This window comes from Triticum urartu, chromosome 2A, assembly GCF_056163025.1.
Source record: "Triticum urartu cultivar PI428250 chromosome 2A, HENAU_Tu73, whole genome shotgun sequence".
NCBI classification, from domain to species: Eukaryota; Viridiplantae; Streptophyta; class Magnoliopsida; order Poales; family Poaceae; genus Triticum; species Triticum urartu.
This window is the reverse complement of record NC_141874.1, coordinates 748,686,489-748,695,539: the sequence shown is the minus strand read 5'-3', so window position 1 is coordinate 748,695,539 and position 9,051 is coordinate 748,686,489. Positions and strand designations below refer to the sequence as shown.

At 44.1% G+C, this 9,051-nt stretch overlaps 1 pseudogene; it reads right to left on the bottom strand.

Moving 5' to 3' along the window:
• Positions 1-4,919: 4,919 nt before the first annotated feature.
• LOC125534509 (aspartyl protease family protein At5g10770-like) lies at positions 4,920-8,402 on the bottom strand (annotated as a pseudogene).
• Positions 8,403-9,051: the final 649 nt, after the last annotated feature.

The window sequence follows — 9,051 nt, the reverse complement described above, 5'->3', positions numbered from 1 at the left end:
TGATGCAACAAGAAAGTTTTGTCAATCTTAAAGGTGCTAACAAAATATGCAAGCTCCAGCGATCCATCTATGGACTGGTGCAAGCATCTCGGAGTTGGAATATATGCTTTGATAAGTTGATCAAAGTATATAGTTTTATACAGACTTGCGGTGAAGCCTGTATTTACAAGAAAGTGAGTGGGAGCACTACAATATTTTTGATAAGTATATGTGAATGACATATTGTTGGTCGGAGATAATGTAGAATTATTCTGCAAAGCATAAAGGAGTGTTTGAAAGGAGTTTTTCAAAGAAAGACCTCAGTGAAGCTGCTTACATATTGAGCATCAAGATCTATAGAGATAGATCAAGACGCTTGATAAGTTTTTCAACGAGTACATACCTTGACAAGATTTTGAAGTAGTTAAAAATGGAACAGTCAAAGAAAGAGTTCTTGCCTGTGTTACAAGGTGTGAAACTGAGTAAGACTCAAAGCTCGACCACGGCAGAAGATAGAAAGAGAATGAAAGTCATTCCCTATGCCTTGGCCATAGGTTCTATAAAATATGCCATGCTGTGTACCGGATCTATTGTATATCCTACACTGTTTTAGGCAAGGGAGTACAATAGTGATCTAGGATTAGATCACTGGACAGCGGTCAAAATTATCCTTAGTGGAATAAGGATATGTTTCTCGATTATGGAGGTGACAAAAAGGTTCATCGTAAAGGGTTACGTCGATGCAAATTTTGATACTGATCCAGATGACTCTAAATCTCAATCTAGATACACATTGAAAGTGGGAGCAATTAGATAGAGTAGCTCCGTGCAGAGCATTGTTGACATAGAAATTTGCAAAATACTTACGGATCTGAATGTGGCAGACCCGTTGACTAAACTTCTCTCACAAGCAAAACATGATCACACCTTAGTACTCTTTGGGTGTTAATCACATAGCGATGTGAACTAGATTATTGACTCTAGTAAACCCTTTGGGTGTTGGTCACATGTCGATGTGAACTATGGGTGTTAATCACATGGTGATGTGAACTATTGGTATTAAATCACATGGCGATGTGAACTAAATTATTGACTCTAGTGCAAGTGGAAGACTGAAGGAAATATGCCCTAGAGGCAATAATAAAGTTATTATTTATTTCCTTATATCATGATAAATGTTTATTATTCATGCTAGAATTGTATTAACCGGAAACATAATACATGTGTGAATACATAGACAAACAAAGTGTCACTAGTATGCCTCTACTTGACTAGCTCGTTGATCAAAGATGGTTATGTTTCCTAACCATAGACATGAGTTGTCATTTGATTAACGAGATCACATCATTAGGAGAATGATGTGATTGACTTGACCCATTCCGTTAGCTTAGCACTTGATCGTTTAGTTTGTTGCTATTGCTTTCTTCATGACTTATACATATTCCTATGACTATGAGATTATGCAACTCCCGTTTATCGGAGGAACACTTTGTGTGCCACCAAACGTCACAACGTAACTGGGTGATTATAAAGGTGCTCTATAGGTGTCTCCGAAGGTACTTGTTGGGTTGGCGTATTTCGAGATTAGGATTTGTCACTCCGATTGTCGAAGAGGTATCTCTGGGCCCACTCGGTAATGCACATCACTATAAGCCTTGCAAGCATTGCAACTAATGAGTTAGTTGCGGGATGATGTATTACGGAACGAGTAAAGAGACTTGCCGGTAACGAGATTGAACTAGGTATTGAGATACCGACGATCGAATCTTGGGCAAGTAACATACCGATGACAAAGGGAACAATGTATGTTGTTATGCGGTTTGACCGATAAAGATCTTCGTAGAATATGTAGGAGCCAATATGAGCATCCAGGTTCCGCAATTGGTTATTGACCGGAGACGTGTCTCGGTCATGTCTACATAGTTCTCGAACCCGTAGGGTCCGCACGCTTAACGTTTCGATGACAGTTATATTATGAGTTTATATGTTTTGATGTACCGAAGGTTGTTCGGAGTCCCGGATGTGATCACGGACATGACGTGGAGTCTCGAAATGGTCGAGACGTAAAGATCGATATATTGGAAGCCTATGTTTGGATATCGGAAGTGTTCCGGGTGAAATCGGGATTTTACCGGAGTATCGGGAGGTTACCGGAACCCCCCAGGGAGGTTAATGGGCCTTAGTGGGCCTTTACGGAGAAGAGGAGAGGCGGCCAGGGCTGGGCCGTGCGCCCCTCCCCCTAGTCCGAATAGGACAAGGAGAGGGGGGCGGCGCCCCCCTTCCTTCCTCTCTCCCTCCTCTTCCCCCCTCCCAAGTCCTAATCCAACTAGAAAAGGGGGGAGTCCTACTCCCGGTGGGAGTAGGACTCCTTCTGGCGCGCCCTCTCTCCTGGCCAGCCACACCCCCCTTGCTCCTTTATATACAGGGGCAGGGGGCACCCTAGAGACACAACAATTGATCAGTTGATCTTTTAGCCGTGTGCGGTGCCGCCCTCCATCATAGTCCACCTTGATAATACTGTAGCGGTGCTTGGGCAAAGCCCTGCGTCGGTAGAACATCATCATCGCCACAACGCCGTCGTGCTGACGAAACTCTCCCTCAGCACTCGGCTGGATCAGAGTTCGAGGGACGTCATTGGCTGAACATGTGCTGAACTCGGAGGTGCCGTGCGTTCGATACTTGATCGGTCGGATCGTGAAGACGTACAAGTACATCAACCGCGTTGTGCTAACGCTTCCGCTTTCGGTCTACGAGAGTACGTGGACAACACTCTCCCCTCTCGTTGCTATGCATCACCATGATCTTGCGTGTGCATAGGATTTTTTTTGAAATTACTACGTTCCCCAACAGTTTCTACTATACATAGAACAATAGGGGCAAAACTCTTCACGATCTCGTGAAGGTCGCGAATTGTCAAGGCTTTGCCCGCACTCCGACAATTCCAACATATAATACTCATTGCTTCCGGCGGAACTCCTCGCGGGAGCCCGCCGATAATCGTTGACTGCCTTGTTACCCTCCACCATGTTATTCTCTTCTGCTTCATAACCTACCGCGGCAGTACTGTCCAACTTCCTCCCCTGGCCATCCCCTTTCTTCCGTCTCTTCACTTCTTTCCTCGGAGACACATACACCGGAGGCAAAGGAGGCACTCCCATCGGTTTCTCCCTCACCACCTATGATGTAGACATGCTTGACGCAACTCCTCCTCCTGATCCTGTAGCCGTTCCGAAGAGGTTAGCTGTTGTGTTATCAGCCGACAGCCTCCTGAGCGAGCCCCCCCCCCCCCCCCCCCCCCCGCGAAGCCACGGGTAGCTGGACACGCAAATGGGGAGGGTGCTGCAACGATGTACAACCCAAATAGGAAAGATTGCTCTGATAGCCCAGTTTAGAAAAATGTGGACGCGTGGCCCAACCTAAACAAATCGAGTAGGACGACGGGATACGCGGCGCCAGTGGACGGAACAAAAGGAACGAAGCGGTATTTTCCACTTAGCGGTGGCAGCACTCTGTAATTTTGTCAACTTCTAATCAAACGGCTGCAAACTACTGAGCTATATTGCATAAACGGCTAAAACAATTCAGATGACGTGGCTTGATGTGGATGCAGGAAAATCAGCTAGTGGGATGTCCCTATTTAGATACAGAAGATAAGCATTTTCAATAAATCCAATACAGACTACATCCGTATGTAGTCCGCATTGAAATATCTAAAAATCCTTATTTTTAGAAACGGAGGGAGTAGAAGTATAACTCAATTCATTGTATGAAGTTGTTTCTCTATGCTCCCTCCGTTTCATAATGTAGTACGTATACATTTGTTTATAGTCGAACTTAGCCGCATCATGGACTTACGACTTCTGTGCCGCCTGCATCCCCATTTCCTTTTTCTTTTTTGTTTTTGTGGTTGTTCATGGCAAACACATAGACATGTATAGCGCGAGCGCTCGAGAACTTAGGCAGCGACCCGGTCGTTGAGTTTGCCCTTGTGCTGCTCCGTGGTGGAGCGTCCGGGACACGGAGTAGTGAGCGAGCGAGACCGCATTGTTGAGTTTGCCACCCAGATCGGAGACACGCTCGCCGCCTAGCGGGCGGGGTTCTCCCTTCCCCCGGGTTTCTTATCCATCCCCGCCAGTGGACTAGCCTGTCTTGGCCATCGGAAACAACATTAACATCGGTCCATTATGTACCCCCTCCTAGCGCACTCTATATAAGCCGGGAGGGGAGCTTCGGGCTGAAGGCTGAACATACACACATTGTACCTTGCGCTGTTCTCCCTACTAGGGGCGTAGCGTTGTTCTCGGAGATTCCTGTGTTATGTTTTGGTAGCACATTCCCTTTGCGTTCTGCGTGATCCGTACATTCTGGGTTTAGTTTTGTAAGAGGAACTCCTCATCATTGTGTATCGTTCAGCTACGAACTTTGTTCGGTTGTTTCTTTATATATAGCGGGGCGAAAGCCTGTTTCGAGGTAATTTGCATATGATATATATACTTGCATTAACATAGTATAGGATTGCACAATTAGTTATACCATTAAGGTAATTTGGATATGAGACAGTACTTGCATTAACGTAGTTATTATAGGATTGTACCATTGTTTAGATGTATCACTAAGGTTGATTCAAGGTATTGCATATGATATACTTGCTTAGTTGCAGAATTAAAAAGCGTATCCTCTTAATATAAATAACTATGACGGTGTAGAATCGAACAAAAACTGAAAAATAACAGTGATGGGATGATGGGACGGGCCATGCACCGTGGAGCAGTCGAGCAGTTAACAGCAAACCGATCAAACTTATTTTTTTAAGCTACTCCCCACGTTCCGTAATATAAAATATTTTTTGATAATAGAGAGCGTCAAATGCTTTTTATATTACGGGACGAAAGGAGTAGCTAGCTAGCTCCTGGTTGAGGTGCGTCTAGCTTGATGAGGAGTCAGCAGGCAACTGGCCGGAATCCGAGTCTACCACCGCTAACGTCGTACAACATCTCCAACGTTCTCATTTGAACATTGACGATGATCCCGACAGAATCATCTGGGCCGGACTCGGTGAAGGCCAGACCACTTTAGCTATACGTCAGGCGACTGAGTTTTTTTATTTTGCGTCAGTTGAATTTGTTGCCGTTGATTTAATGTGCTTTATGATACGTGTGTAAGAGGTCTTCATGGATTTGACTGACGCTGTTGTTTATTCAGTCGATTTCCTGCCTTTCCTTGCTCGGTGCATGTTGCAGCCCGCATTCATGCATGTCTCCACTTCGTGACTGTTGCACCTACATGGATGGATGAAATGCATGCCAATTTTTTTGTGCGTGCATGCCTTTTTTGCTTGTTCTTGCTTCTTCTTTTTTTACGTGTTTGCTTTTGTTTTTTGTTTTTTTTGTGTTTCATTGAGTTTTCTTGTTTTTCTTTATGTGTATTTTTGGATGTTGAGTGTGTGTAAATGTATACATTGTATAAGAGTATGCAAATTTCACTGCTATATGTTTCTTCTTACATATTATAAAAAGTGCAATTTTTGTACTAATTGTAAGGAAATTTTTGCTTTAAGTTTTATGTCACTTTATTTCTTATTTAAGGGTAATACCAATAACACTAATTGATTCATGCTTTGAAACTTACTTTTTAATGTGAATTCTACTGTTATATGTTTGTTCCTGCATATATATAAAACGTGCAATTTATGTGTAAACTATGTGCAAATTTGAGCATGATTTATTTTTCATTCCTTTTCTTCTTAGAGGTTGATACCAATGCCTCTACTTCATTCTTTTTTAGAAAATGTTATTTTTTACTTTTGTGTTTTAAGTAAGTAGACACGCAAGTACTATACAACATGTGTGGAAATTATAGTAGAGTGTGAAATTGCAATATTATATGTTCCTTTTTGTATATTACTAAAAGTGCAATTTCAGTGCAAACTTGTGTGCAATTTTTTTCTCTTTTTTTTCTTAAAGAGGCTCGTTATTCCCTAGAAAACTTCATTGTTTTCATTTTTTTTGTTTTTTTTCATTTTCTTTCTTCTTGAAGGGTTTCATTCTTCCATAGAAAACTTCATTATTTTATTCCATCTTCTTTCTTTAAGTGCAATACCGATATCATTCCACTATTACATGTTTATTCTTGCATATTATAAAAAAGTGCAATTTATTTATAAACTGTGTGCAAATTTTGTCCTTTTTAATTTTCTTCTTCTTAAAAGGAAATACTAATGCCACTAAATCATTGTTTCTTAAACAACTTCTTTTTTTATTTTTCCGTGTGTAAGTATAAATGCAAGCACTATACAATATGTGTGTAAATTATCCTCTGCTCCTAAATATAAGTCTTCTTAGAGATTTCAATATGAAGTACATACCGATATATATAGACATATTTTGGAGTGTAGATCCACTCATTTTGTTCCGTATATACTCCATATTAAAATCTCTTAAAAGACTTATATTTAGGAACGGAGTGAGTACTAGATTGTGAAAATTGCACTATTATATGTTTATTCTTTGTGTATTACCAAAAGTGTGATTCGAATATAATGTTGTGTGCAAGTTTTTTTTCACTATCTTTATTCTTAATGGACAATACCAGTGCTACTAATATATTATTGCTTAGAAAAATTAATTATATTTATTTTGTTATTTTTTATATCATATATAATTTCTGAAAACTTATAAAAACATGTTGTGCGCACTTATGTGTAATGCATGTACTCGTCTCCATCGAAAAGTTCGAATGCATGCATGTTAGTGAGACCCACCATCATCCATGCATGACATGCGAACAATTGCTTGAACGCTTGCATGCATGTACCTCAGCCAGGCCAAGGGATCCGGCTTGCCTGCTCCCTCTTCATGCTCCCATCGGTGCTCCCATTTCATCTTACGGTTGTCTTTTTTCCTCTTTTCTTTCTAATCTAATCATCTCCTCTCTTGATTTTAAGAAGGTGGAGCCGGGCCTTATTTTGTTCCAATCAAATCAAGCTACGTACGCCGAGGGAGCAGGCAAATCTCGTCCCAGGCCAAACTTGCCACCCAAAATGAATCCTGCGTATAAAAAAAAGTGACTGACCCTAAAAACGAATCAGTCGACTGGCACGTAGCCAGCAGAACCCCGTTGGGGACATCGAGGTCGACGGTGACGCCGCCGCTGAAGGTGAGAGCGACCTTGGGCACGGTGACGTTGGTGTATCCGGTGAAGTTGTAGCATATATCGCCCTCGTCGCTTGGGAGGAGCGGGTAAGCTGCCATGGCTGCCCGGAACCCGGACTCCAGTTTGGCGTAGGGCGTGTGTGATGATATTGCCGCAGTCTACGATCATGCCCCCCTCGAACACCTTCTGTGGGATGCGGAGCTGCTTCCCACCGACGCTGATACCGGTGAGCTTCACCGTGTAGAAGGTATCGTAGTTCATCAAGGGGGTTATGGGCGTGAATGAGAAGGCCGAGGTGTTGGTGGGCGCGCCGAGGGCGAGGAACCCGGTGCCGCTGCTCACAGGCGGGAGGCAGTACGAGAAGGCGCCGCCGTAGACCGCGGAGGTCTGAACCGGGAGCGACTCGGGCGCGCCGCCGAGGCCGAGCAGGCCATCGTACTTGTCGTTCGGGCCACCCTGCTTGTATCCGCAGCCGAAATGGAAGTCATTGATGACGACGCCGGGCGCCAGCGTCAGCGCCTCGTTGCTGTACACGCCTTTCGTCTTTGATCCGTCTCCGTACTCGACTCGAAACCCGCATTGGGTGCCGTCGTTGGTGCAGCCATCGTCGAAGTGGTCGGACTGGAGTCTGTTGCACACGTCGGAGCCGCAGGGGATGGGAGCGTACGTGGACGACTTGCGCGGGTCAAACAAGGGATCCTTCTGCCGGTAGCACCCGATGGAGTTGCATGGCGCGCACTGCACCCACGACAGGTCGCTGCCGGTGTCCAGGAGGACGACCTGCTCCACGGCCGGCGTGCCCAGGCCCAACGTGACCACGTACTCCTGCGAGTCTATGGAGGTTCCCAGGTGCGCCGGGATGCTCACCTTGTCCTCGTCCTGCTCCTGCTCCTGCTCCTGCATGGTCAGTGCTCTGCTCATGATGTAGTCTGTGCGGACGCGGCTTCGGTGAAGCGCCTCGGCGAAAGATGGCTTGTCGGTGGACTGCGACTTGGCGCAGGGTCCGTGCCTGTGCACTACCGGCACGGCACCGCCGTTTGGCCGCGGCATTCCTAACATGCAGATCGGTTAACGTCAAAAAATTATGCCATGCCATTTCTTGTACCGCTGTATTGTAGGTACGTACCTGTCGATGTGGAGCAGACATCTTGTGTCTGAAATGATCTGGTTGACACCACAACGAAGCTTTGCTTACCGTCGCCTGCGGCAGAAATGGAAACGTAGCTGCCAAATACGACCAGGAGGATGCACAAGAACAAGGGAGAAGCCATTGCAAGCTACTAGTATACATCACCCAGTCTAGGACGCCCAAATTTATACACCAACCACACACAGGACTCTATGTGGGACTGAACAATCACGAAAAATGAAAATCGGAAGATTATACCAAGGATGGGGTAGAGCCGTACGTGGATGTGTTTACATACACTCGTCTTAGCAGTAAAAAAAGTAGACCAAACAAGGATACTTTCTCTCGTCGAATTAACCCGCACTCCTTTGTCATGTACGTCCACTGCCCGCTTCCTACCTTGTAACTAGAGTGCAGTTTATTCTCAGAGTAAAATCATGTCCCAGTCTCTCTCTTGAGCTACCAAACTAATGTATTCCATGAATGAAAAATGTTGATTTAAAACCTTGATATTTAATCATAATCCAACTAAAACATCCAACTTCTAACCAGGCCCTGTTTGATAGCGAAGTATTTTCTAAGTTTTCTAAAAATACTACAGTTTTTCTAAATACTACAGTTTAATTTAATCTAACCTGTTTGGCTAGCAGTAAAAACTGTAGTATTAATACTGCAGTATCTTCAAAACCATAGTATTATCTCTGTCTAAAAAAAAGAGCTATCAACCTCTTTTTTAAAAACTGAGCAAGCGAACAAAACGCCGCATAGCTAGCTTCTTCCTTGTTCTCCTC